We start from the raw sequence: 11,621 nt of genomic DNA on the forward strand, positions 1-11,621 counted from the left end.
CTAGAGTTTTGGAGTTTTGGAGTTTTGGAGTTTTGGAGTTTCGGAGTTTCGGAGTTCTAGAGTTTCGGAGTTTCGGAGTTTCGGAGTTTCGGAGTTTTGGAGTTTTGGAGTTTTGGAGTTTTGGAGTTTCGGAGTTTTGGAGTTTTGGAGTTTTGGAGTTTTGGAGGTTTGGAGTTTCGGAGTTTTGGAGTTTCGGAGTTTTGGAGTTTTGGAGTTTCGGAGTTTTGGAGTTTTGGAGTTTTGGAGTTTTGGAGTTTTGGAGTTTCGGAGTTTTGGAGTTTTGGAGTTTTGGAGTTTTGGAGTTTCGGAGTTTTGGAGTTTTGGAGTTTCGGAGTTTCGGAGTTTTGGAGTTTCGGAGTTTCGGAGTTTTGGAGTTTTGGAGTTTTGCAGTTTTGGAGTTTTGGAGTTTTGGAGTTTTGGAGTTTTGGAGTTTTGGAGTTTCGGAGTTTTGGAGTTTCGGAGTTTCGGAGTTTTGGAGTTTTGGAGTTTCGGAGTTTTGGAGTTTTGGAGTTTTGGAGTTTCGGAGTTTTGGAGTTTCGGAGTTCTGGAGTTTTGGAGTTTTGGAGTTTTGGAGTTTTGGAGTTTCGGAGTTTTGGAGTTTCGGAGTTTTGGAGTTTTGGAGTTTTGGAGTTTCGGAGTTTCGGAGTTTCGGAGTTTCGGAGTTTTGGAGTTTCGGAGTTTTGGAGTTTCGGAGTTTCGGAGTTTCGGAGTTTTGGAGTTTCGGAGTTTCGGAGTTTCGGAGTTTTGGAGTTTTGGAGATTCGGAGTTTTGGAGTTTTGGAGTTTTGCAGTTTTGGAGTTTTGGAGTTTTGGAGTTTTGGAGTTTCGGAGTTTTGGAGTTTTGGAGTTTTGGAGTTTTGGAGTTTCGGAGTTTTGGAGTTTCGGAGTTTTGGAGTTTTGGAGTTTTGGAGTTTTGGAGTTTTGGAGTTTCGGAGTTTCGGAGTTTTGGAGTTTTGGAGTTTTGGAGTTTTGGAGTTTTGGAATTTTGGAGTTTCGGAGTTTTGGAGTTTTGGAGTTTCGGAGTTTCGGAGTTTCGGAGTTTTGGAGTTTTGGAGTTTCGGAGTTTCGGAGTTTTGGAGTTTTGGAGTTTCGGAGTTTCGGAGTTTTGGAGTTTTGGAGTTTTGGAGTTTCGTAGTTTCGGAGTTTTGGAGTTTCGGAGTTTTGGAGTTTTGGAGTTTCGGAGTTTTGGAGTTTTGGAGTTTCGGAGTTTCGGAGTTTTGGAGTTTTGGAGTTTCGGAGTTTTGGAGTTTTGGAGTTTTGCAGTTTTGGAGTTTTGGAGTTTTGGAGTTTTGGAGTTTCGGAGTTTTGGAGTTTTGGAGTTTCGGAGTTTCGGAGTTTTGGAGTTTTGGAGTTTTGGAGTTTTGGAGTTTCGGAGTTTTGCAGTTTTGGAGTTTTGCAGTTTTGGAGTTTTGCAGTTTTGGAGTTTCGGAGTTTTGGAGTTTCGGAGTTTCGGAGTTTTGGAGTTTCGGAGTTTTGGAGTTTTGGAGTTTTGGAGTTTCGGAGTTTCGGAGTTTCGGAGTTTCGGAGTTTCGGAGTTTTGGAGTTTTGGAGTTTTGGAGTTTCGGAGTTTTGGAGTTTTGGAGTTTTGGAGTTTTGGAGTTTTGGAGTTTTGGAGTTTTGGAGTTTCGGAGTTCTAGAGTTTTGGAGTTTTGGAGTTTCGGAGTTTCGGAGTTTTGGAGTTTTGGAGTTTTGGAGTTTTGGAGTTTCGGAGTTTCGGAGTTTCGGAGTTTCGGAGTTTTGGAGTTTTGGAGTTTCGGAGTTTCGGAGTATTGGAGTTTTGGAGTTTCGGAGTTTCGGAGTTTCGGAGTTTTGGAGTTTTGGAGTTTCGGAGTTTCGGAGTTTTGGAGTTTTGGAGTTTCGGAGTTTCGGAGTTTTGGAGTTTTGGAGTTTTGGAGTTTTGGAGTTTTGGAGTTTTGGAGTTTTGGAGTTTTAGAGTTTTGAAGTTTCGGAGTTTTGGAGTTTTGGAGTTTCGGAGTTCTAGAGTTTTGGAGTTTTGGAGTTTCGGAGTTTCGGAGTTTTGGAGTTTTGGAGTTTTGGAGTTTTGGAGGTTTGGAGTTTTGGAGTTTCGGAGTTTCGGAGTTTCGGAGTTTTCGAGTTTCGGAGTTTCGGAGTTTCTGAGTTTCGGAGTTTTGGAGTTTCGGAGTTTCGTAGTTTTGGAGTTTCGGAGTTTCGGAGTTTTGGAGTTTTGGAGTTTCGGAGTTTTGGAGTTTTGGAGTTTTGCAGTTTTGGAGTTTTGGAGTTTTGGAGTTTTGGAGTTTCGGAGTTTCGGAGTTTTGGAGTTTTGGAGTTTTGGAGTTTTGGAGTTTCGGAGTTTCGGAGTTTCGGAGTTTCGGAGTTTTGGAGTTTTGGAGTTTCGGAGTTTCGGAGTTTTGGAGTTTTGGAGTTTCGGAGTTTCGGAGTTTCGGAGTTTTGGAGTTTTGGAGTTTTGGAGTTTTGCAGTTTTGCAGTTTTGGAGTTTTGGAGTTTTGGAGTTTTGGAGTTTCGGAGTTTTGGAGTTTCGGAGTTTTGGAGTTTTGGAGTTTTGGAGTTTTGGAGTTTCGGAGTTTTGGAGTTTCGGAGTTTTGGAGTTTTGGAGTTTCGGAGTTCTAGAGTTTTGGAGTTTTGGAGTTTCGGAGTTTCGGAGTTTTGGAGTTTTGGAGTTTTGGAGTTTTGGAGTTTTGGAGTTTTGGAGTTTTGGAGTTTCGGAGTTTCGGAGTTTTGGAGTTTCGGAGTTTCGGAGTTTTGGAGTTTTGGAGTTTCGGAGTTTTGGAGTTTTGGAGTTTTGGAGTTTTGGAGGTTTGGAGTTTCGGAGTTTTGGAGTTTCGGAGTTTTGGAGTTTTGGAGTTTCGGAGTTTTGGAGTTTTGGAGTTTTGGAGTTTTGGAGTTTTGGAGTTTCGGAGTTTTGGAGTTTTGGAGTTTTGGAGTTTTGGAGTTTCGGAGTTCTAGAGTTTTGGAGTTTTGGAGTTTCGGAGTTTCGGAGTTTTGGAGTTTTGGAGTTTTGGAGTTTTGGAGTTTTGGAGGTTTGGAGTTTTGGAGTTTCGGAGTTTCGGAGTTTCGGAGTTTTCGAGTTTCGGAGTTTTGGAGTTTTGGAGTTTCGGAGTTCTAGAGTTTTGGAGTTTTGGAGTTTCGGAGTTTCGGAGTTTTGGAGTTTTGGAGTTTTGGAGTTTTGGAGGTTTGGAGTTTTGGAGTTTCGGAGTTTCGGAGTTTCGGAGTTTTCGAGTTTCGGAGTTTCGGAGTTTCTGAGTTTCGGAGTTTTGGAGTTTCGGAGTTTCGTAGTTTTGGAGTTTCGGAGTTTCGGAGTTTTGGAGTTTTGGAGTTTCGGAGTTTTGGAGTTTTGGAGTTTTGCAGTTTTGGAGTTTTGGAGTTTTGGAGTTTTGGAGTTTCGGAGTTTCGGAGTTTTGGAGTTTTGGAGTTTTGGAGTTTTGGAGTTTCGGAGTTTCGGAGTTTCGGAGTTTCGGAGTTTTGGAGTTTTGGAGTTTCGGAGTTTCGGAGTTTTGGAGTTTTGGAGTTTCGGAGTTTCGGAGTTTCGCAGTTTTGGAGTTTTGGAGTTTTGGAGTTTTGCAGTTTTGGAGTTTTGGAGTTTTGGAGTTTTGGAGTTTTGGAGTTTCGGAGTTTTGGAGTTTCGGAGTTTTGGAGTTTTGGAGTTTTGGAGTTTTGGAGTTTCGGAGTTTTGGAGTTTCGGAGTTTTGGAGTTTTGGAGTTTCGGAGTTCTAGAGTTTTGGAGTTTTGGAGTTTCGGAGTTTCGGAGTTTTGGAGTTTTGGAGTTTTGGAGTTTTGGAGGTTTGGAGTTTTGGAGTTTCGGAGTTTCGGAGTTTCGGAGTTTTCGAGTTTTGGAGTTTGGGAGTTTCCGAGTTTCGGAGTATCGGAGTTTTGAAGTTTTGGAGTTTTGGAGTTTTGGAGTTTCGGAGTTTCGGAGTTTTCGAGTTTCGGAGTTTCGGAGTTTCGGAGTTTCGGAGTTTCGGAGTTTTGGAGTTTTTGGAGTTTTGGAGTTTCGGAGTTTTGGAGATTTGGAGTTTTGTAGTTTCGGAGTTTCGGAGTTTTGGACTTTCGGAGTTTTGGAGTTTTGGAGTTTTGGAGTTTCGGAGTTTCGGAGTTTTGGAGTTTCGGAGTTTCGGAGTTTTGGAGTTTTGGAGTTTTGGAGTTTCGGAGTTCTAGAGTTTTGGAGTTTTGGAGTTTTGGAGTTTTGGAGTTTCGGAGTTTCGGAGTTCTAGAGTTTCGGAGTTTCGGAGTTTCGGAGTTTCGGAGTTTTGGAGTTTTGGAGTTTTGGAGTTTTGGAGTTTTGGAGTTTCGGAGTTTTGGAGTTTTGGAGTTTTGGAGTTTTGGAGGTTTGGAGTTTCGGAGTTTTGGAGTTTCGGAGTTTTGGAGTTTTGGAGTTTCGGAGTTTTGGAGTTTTGGAGTTTTGGAGTTTTGGAGTTTTGGAGTTTCGGAGTTTTGGAGTTTTGGAGTTTTGGAGTTTTGGAGTTTTGGAGTTTCGGAGTTTTGGAGTTTTGGAGTTTCGGAGTTTCGGAGTTTTGGAGTTTCGGAGTTTCGGAGTTTTGGAGTTTTGGAGTTTTGCAGTTTTGGAGTTTTGGAGTTTTGGAGTTTTGGAGTTTTGGAGTTTTGGAGTTTCGGAGTTTTGGAGTTTCGGAGTTTCGGAGTTTTGGAGTTTTGGAGTTTCGGAGTTTTGGAGTTTTGGAGTTTTGGAGTTTCGGAGTTTTGGAGTTTCGGAGTTTTGGAGTTTTGGAGTTTTGGAGTTTCGGAGTTTTGGAGTTTCGGAGTTTTGGAGTTTTGGAGTTTTGGAGTTTCGGAGTTTCGGAGTTTCGGAGTTTCGGAGTTTTGGAGTTTCGGAGTTTTGGAGTTTCGGAGTTTCGGAGTTTCGGAGTTTTGGAGTTTCGGAGTTTCGGAGTTTCGGAGTTTTGGAGTTTTGGAGATTCGGAGTTTTGGAGTTTTGGAGTTTTGCAGTTTTGGAGTTTTGGAGTTTTGGAGTTTTGGAGTTTCGGAGTTTTGGAGTTTTGGAGTTTTGGAGTTTTGGAGTTTCGGAGTTTTGGAGTTTCGGAGTTTTGGAGTTTTGGAGTTTTGGAGTTTTGGAGTTTTGGAGTTTCGGAGTTTCGGAGTTTTGGAGTTTTGGAGTTTTGGAGTTTTGGAGTTTTGGAATTTTGGAGTTTCGGAGTTTTGGAGTTTTGGAGTTTCGGAGTTTCGGAGTTTCGGAGTTTTGGAGTTTTGGAGTTTCGGAGTTTCGGAGTTTTGGAGTTTTGGAGTTTTGGAGTTTCGGAGTTTCGGAGTTTTGGAGTTTTGGAGTTTTGGAGTTTCGTAGTTTCGGAGTTTTGGAGTTTCGGAGTTTTGGAGTTTTGGAGTTTCGGAGTTTTGGAGTTTTGGAGTTTCGGAGTTTCGGAGTTTTGGAGTTTTGGAGTTTCGGAGTTTTGGAGTTTTGGAGTTTTGCAGTTTTGGAGTTTTGGAGTTTTGGAGTTTTGGAGTTTCGGAGTTTTGGAGTTTTGGAGTTTCGGAGTTTCGGAGTTTTGGAGTTTTGGAGTTTTGGAGTTTTGGAGTTTCGGAGTTTTGCAGTTTTGGAGTTTTGCAGTTTTGGAGTTTTGGAGTTTTGGAGTTTCGGAGTTTTGGAGTTTCGGAGTTTCGGAGTTTTGGAGTTTCGGAGTTTTGGAGTTTTGGAGTTTTGGAGTTTCGGAGTTTCGGAGTTTCGGAGTTTCGGAGTTTCGGAGTTTTGGAGTTTTGGAGTTTTGGAGTTTCGGAGTTTTGGAGTTTTGGAGTTTTGGAGTTTTGGAGTTTTGGAGTTTTGGAGTTTCGGAGTTCTAGAGTTTTGGAGTTTTGGAGTTTCGGAGTTTCGGAGTTTTGGAGTTTTGGAGTTTTGGAGTTTTGGAGTTTCGGAGTTTCGGAGTTTCGGAGTTTCGGAGTTTTGGAGTTTTGGAGTTTCGGAGTTTCGGAGTATTGGAGTTTTGGAGTTTCGGAGTTTCGGAGTTTCGGAGTTTTGGAGTTTTGGAGTTTCGGAGTTTCGGAGTTTTGGAGTTTTGGAGTTTCGGAGTTTCGGAGTTTTGGAGTTTTGGAGTTTTGGAGTTTTGGAGTTTTGGAGTTTTGGAGTTTTGGAGTTTTAGAGTTTTGGAGTTTCGGAGTTTTGGAGTTTTGGAGTTTCGGAGTTCTAGAGTTTTGGAGTTTTGGAGTTTCGGAGTTTCGGAGTTTTGGAGTTTTGGAGTTTTGGAGTTTTGGAGGTTTGGAGTTTTGGAGTTTCGGAGTTTCGGAGTTTCGGAGTTTTCGAGTTTCGGAGTTTCGGAGTTTCTGAGTTTCGGAGTTTTGGAGTTTCGGAGTTTCGTAGTTTTGGAGTTTCGGAGTTTCGGAGTTTTGGAGTTTTGGAGTTTCGGAGTTTTGGAGTTTTGGAGTTTTGCAGTTTTGGTGTTTTGGAGTTTTGGAGTTTTGGAGTTTCGGAGTTTCGGAGTTTTGGAGTTTTGGAGTTTTGGAGTTTTGGAGTTTCGGAGTTTCGGAGTTTCGGAGTTTCGGAGTTTTGGAGTTTTGGAGTTTCGGAGTTTCGGAGTTTTGGAGTTTTGGAGTTTCGGAGTTTCGGAGTTTCGGAGTTTTGGAGTTTTGGAGTTTTGGAGTTTTGCAGTTTTGGAGTTTTGGAGTTTTGGAGTTTTGGAGTTTTGGAGTTTTGGAGTTTCGGAGTTTTGGAGTTTTGGAGTTTTGGAGTTTTGGAGTTTCGGAGTTTTGGAGTTTCGGAGTTTTGGAGTTTTGGAGTTTCGGAGTTCTAGAGTTTTGGAGTTTTGGAGTTTCGGAGTTTCGGAGTTTTGGAGTTTTGGAGTTTTGGAGTTTTGGAGTTTTGGAGTTTTGGAGTTTTGGAGTTTTGGAGTTTCGGAGTTTCGGAGTTTTGGAGTTTCGGAGTTTCGGAGTTTTGGAGTTTTGGAGTTTCGGAGTTTTGGAGTTTTGGAGTTTTGGAGTTTTGGAGGTTTGGAGTTTCGGAGTTTTGGAGTTTCGGAGTTTTGGAGTTTTGGAGTTTCGGAGTTTTGGAGTTTTGGAGTTTTGGAGTTTTGGAGTTTTGGAGTTTCGGAGTTTTGGAGTTTTGGAGTTTTGGAGTTTTGGAGTTTTGGAGTTTCGGAGTTTTGGAGTTTTGGAGTTTCGGAGTTTCGGAGTTTTGGAGTTTCGGAGTTTCGGAGTTTTGGAGTTTTGGAGTTTTGCAGTTTTGGAGTTTTGGAGTTTTGGAGTTTTGGAGTTTTGGAGTTTTGGAGTTTCGGAGTTTTGGAGTTTCGGAGTTTCGGAGTTTTGGAGTTTTGGAGTTTCGGAGTTTTGGAGTTTTGGAGTTTTGGAGTTTCGGAGTTTTGGAGTTTCGGAGTTTTGGAGTTTTGGAGTTTTGGAGTTTTGGAGTTTTGGAGTTTCGGAGTTTTGGAGTTTCGGAGTTTTGGAGTTTTGGAGTTTTGGAGTTTCGGAGTTTCGGAGTTTCGGAGTTTCGGAGTTTTGGAGTTTCGGAGTTTTGGAGTTTCGGAGTTTCGGAGTTTCGGAGTTTTGGAGTTTCGGAGTTTCGGAGTTTCGGAGTTTTGGAGTTTTCGAGATTCGGAGTTTTGGAGTTTTGGAGTTTTGCAGTTTTGGAGTTTTGGAGTTTTGGAGTTTTGGAGTTTCGGAGTTTTGGAGTTTTGGAGTTTTGGAGTTTTGGAGTTTCGGAGTTTTGGAGTTTCGGAGTTTTGGAGTTTTGGAGTTTTGGAGTTTTGGAGTTTTGGAGTTTCGGAGTTTCGGAGTTTTGGAGTTTTGGAGTTTTGGAGTTTTGGAGTTTTGGAATTTTGGAGTTTCGGAGTTTTGGAGTTTTGGAGTTTCGGAGTTTCGGAGTTTCGGAGTTTTGGAGTTTTGGAGTTTCGGAGTTTCGGAGTTTTGGAGTTTTGGAGTTTTGGAGTTTCGGAGTTTCGGAGTTTTGGAGTTTTGGAGTTTTGGAGTTTCGTAGTTTCGGAGTTTTGGAGTTTCGGAGTTTTGGAGTTTTGGAGTTTCGGAGTTTTGGAGTTTTGGAGTTTCGGAGTTTCGGAGTTTTGGAGTTTTGGAGTTTCGGAGTTTTGGAGTTTTGGAGTTTTGCAGTTTTGGAGTTTTGGAGTTTTGGAGTTTTGGAGTTTCGGAGTTTTGGAGTTTTGGAGTTTCGGAGTTTCGGAGTTTTGGAGTTTTGGAGTTTTGGAGTTTCGGAGTTTCGGAGTTTTGGAGTTTTGGAGTTTTGGAGTTTTGGAGTTTTGGAGTTTTGGAGTTTTGGAGTTTTGGAGTTTCGGAGTTTCGGAGTTTTGGAGTTTCGGAGTTTCGGAGTTTTGGAGTTTTGGAGTTTCGGAGTTTTGGAGTTTTGGAGTTTTGGAGTTTTGGAGGTTTGGAGTTTCGGAGTTTTGGAGTTTCGGAGTTTTGGAGTTTTGGAGTTTCGGAGTTTTGGAGTTTTGGAGTTTTGGAGTTTTGGAGTTTTGGAGTTTCGGAGTTTTGGAGTTTTGGAGTTTTGGAGTTTTGGAGTTTTGGAGTTTCGGAGTTTTGGAGTTTTGGAGTTTCGGAGTTTCGGAGTTTTGGAGTTTCGGAGTTTCGGAGTTTTGGAGTTTTGGAGTTTTGCAGTTTTGGAGTTTTGGAGTTTTGGAGTTTTGGAGTTTTGGAGTTTTGGAGTTTCGGAGTTTTGGAGTTTCGGAGTTTCGGAGTTTTGGAGTTTTGGAGTTTCGGAGTTTTGGAGTTTTGGAGTTTTGGAGTTTCGGAGTTTTGGAGTTTCGGAGTTTTGGAGTTTTGGAGTTTTGGAGTTTTGGAGTTTTGGAGTTTCGGAGTTTTGGAGTTTCGGAGTTTTGGAGTTTTGGAGTTTTGGAGTTTCGGAGTTTCGGAGTTTCGGAGTTTCGGAGTTTTGGAGTTTCGGAGTTTTGGAGTTTCGGAGTTTCGGAGTTTCGGAGTTTTGGAGTTTTCGAGATTCGGAGTTTTGGAGTTTTAGAGTTTTGCAGTTTTGGAGTTTTGGAGTTTTGGAGTTTTGGAGTTTCGGAGTTTTGGAGTTTTGGAGTTTTGGAGTTTTGGAGTTTCGGAGTTTTGGAGTTTCGGAGTTTTGGAGTTTTGGAGTTTTGGAGTTTTGGAGTTTTGGAGTTTCGGAGTTTCGGAGTTTTGGAGTTTTGGAGTTTTGGAGTTTTGGAGTTTTGGAATTTTGGAGTTTCGGAGTTTTGGAGTTTTGGAGTTTCGGAGTTTCGGAGTTTCGGAGTTTTGGAGTTTTGGAGTTTCGGAGTTTCGGAGTTTTGGAGTTTTGGAGTTTTGGAGTTTCGGAGTTTCGGAGTTTTGGAGTTTTGGAGTTTTGGAGTTTCGTAGTTTCGGAGTTTTGGAGTTTCGGAGTTTTGGAGTTTCGGAGTTTTGGAGTTTTGGAGTTTCGGAGTTTCGGAGTTTTGGAGTTTTGGAGTTTCGGAGTTTTGGAGTTTTGGAGTTTCGGAGTTTTGCAGTTTTGGAGTTTTGCAGTTTTGGAGTTTTGGAGTTTTGGAGTTTCGGAGTTTTGGAGTTTCGGAGTTTCGGAGTTTTGGAGTTTCGGAGTTTTGGAGTTTTGGAGTTTTGGAGTTTCGGAGTTTCGGAGTTTCGGAGTTTTGGAGTTTTGGAGTTTCGGAGTTTCGGAGTATTGGAGTTTTGGAGTTTCGGAGTTTCGGAGTTTCGGAGTTTTGGAGTTTTGGAGTTTCGGAGTTTCGGAGTTTTGGAGTTTTGGAGTTTCGGAGTTTCGGAGTTTTGGAGTTTTGGAGTTTTGGAGTTTTGGAGTTTTGGAGTTTTGGAGTTTTAGAGTTTTGGAGTTTCGGAGTTTTGGAGTTTTGGAGTTTCGGAGTTCTAGAGTTTTGGAGTTTTGGAGTTTCGGAGTTTCGGAGTTTTGGAGTTTTGGAGTTTTGGAGTTTTGGAGGTTTGGAGTTTTGGAGTTTCGGAGTTTCGGAGTTTCGGAGTTTTCGAGTTTCGGAGTTTCGGAGTTTCTGAGTTTCGGAGTTTTGGAGTTTCGGAGTTTCGTAGTTTTGGAGTTTCGGAGTTTCGGAGTTTTGGAGTTTTGGAGTTTCGGAGTTTTGGAGTTTTGGAGTTTTGCAGTTTTGGTGTTTTGGAGTTTTGGAGTTTTGGAGTTTCGGAGTTTCGGAGTTTTGGAGTTTTGGAGTTTTGGAGTTTTGGAGTTTCGGAGTTTCGGAGTTTCGGAGTTTCGGAGTTTTGGAGTTTTGGAGTTTCGGAGTTTCGGAGTTTTGGAGTTTTGGAGTTTCGGAGTTTCGGAGTTTCGGAGTTTTGGAGTTTTGGAGTTTTGGAGTTTTGCAGTTTTGGAGTTTTGGAGTTTTGGAGTTTTGGAGTTTTGGAGTTTTGGAGTTTCGGAGTTTTGGAGTTTTGGAGTTTTGGAGTTTTGGAGTTTCGGAGTTTTGGAGTTTCGGAGTTTTGGAGTTTTGGAGTTTCGGAGTTCTAGAGTTTTGGAGTTTTGGAGTTTCGGAGTTTCGGAGTTTTGGAGTTTTGGAGTTTTGGAGTTTTGGAGTTTTGGAGTTTTGGAGTTTTGGAGTTTTGGAGTTTCGGAGTTTCGGAGTTTTGGAGTTTCGGAGTTTCGGAGTTTTGGAGTTTTGGAGTTTCGGAGTTTTGGAGTTTTGGAGTTTTGGAGTTTTGGAGGTTTGGAGTTTCGGAGTTTTGGAGTTTCGGAGTTTTGGAGTTTTGGAGTTTCGGAGTTTTGGAGTTTTGGAGTTTTGGAGTTTTGGAGTTTTGGAGTTTCGGAGTTTTGGAGTTTTGGAGTTTTGGAGTTTTGGAGTTTTGGAGTTTCGGAGTTTTGGAGTTTTGGAGTTTCGGAGTTTCGGAGTTTTGGAGTTTCGGAGTTTCGGAGTTTTGGAGTTTTGGAGTTTTGCAGTTTTGGAGTTTTGGAGTTTTGGAGTTTTGGAGTTTTGGAGTTTTGGAGTTTCGGAGTTTTGGAGTTTCGGAGTTTCGGAGTTTTGGAGTTTTGGAGTTTCGGAGTTTTGGAGTTTTGGAGTTTTGGAGTTTCGGAGTTTTGGAGTTTCGGAGTTTTGGAGTTTTGGAGTTTTGGAGTTTTGGAGTTTTGGAGTTTCGGAGTTTTGGAGTTTCGGAGTTTTGGAGTTTTGGAGTTTTGGAGTTTCGGAGTTTCGGAGTTTCGGAGTTTCGGAGTTTTGGAGTTTCGGAGTTTTGGAGTTTCGGAGTTTCGGAGTTTCGGAGTTTTGGAGTTTCGGAGTTTCGGAGTTTCGGAGTTTTGGAGTTTTCGAGATTCGGAGTTTTGGAGTTTTGGAGTTTTGCAGTTTTGGAGTTTTGGAGTTTTGGAGTTTTGGAGTTTCGGAGTTTTGGAGTTTTGGAGTTTTGGAGTTTTGGAGTTTCGGAGTTTTGGAGTTTCGGAGTTTTGGAGTTTTGGAGTTTTGGAGTTTTGGAGTTTTGGAGTTTCGGAGTTTCGGAGTTTTGGAGTTTTGGAGTTTTGGAGTTTTGGAGTTTTGGAATTTTGGAGTTTCGGAGTTTTGGAGTTTTGGAGTTTCGGAGTTTCGGAGTTTCGGAGTTTTGGAGTTTTGGAGTTTCGGAGTTTCGGAGTTTTGGAGTTTTGGAGTTTTGGAGTTTCGGAGTTTCGGAGTTTTGGAGTTTTGGAGTTTTGGAGTTTCGTAGTTTCGGAGTTTTGGAGTTTCGGAGTTTTGGAGTTTTGGAGTTTCGGAGTTTTGGAGTTTTGGAGTTTCGGAGTTTCGGAGTTTTGGAGTTTTGGAGTTTCGG

The sequence above is a fragment of the Amblyomma mixtum genome, unplaced genomic scaffold (genome assembly GCF_055824585.1).
Source record: "Amblyomma mixtum isolate Tamu unplaced genomic scaffold, ASM5582458v1 scaffold_12, whole genome shotgun sequence".
Lineage (NCBI taxonomy): Eukaryota > Metazoa > Arthropoda > Arachnida > Ixodida > Ixodidae > Amblyomma > Amblyomma mixtum.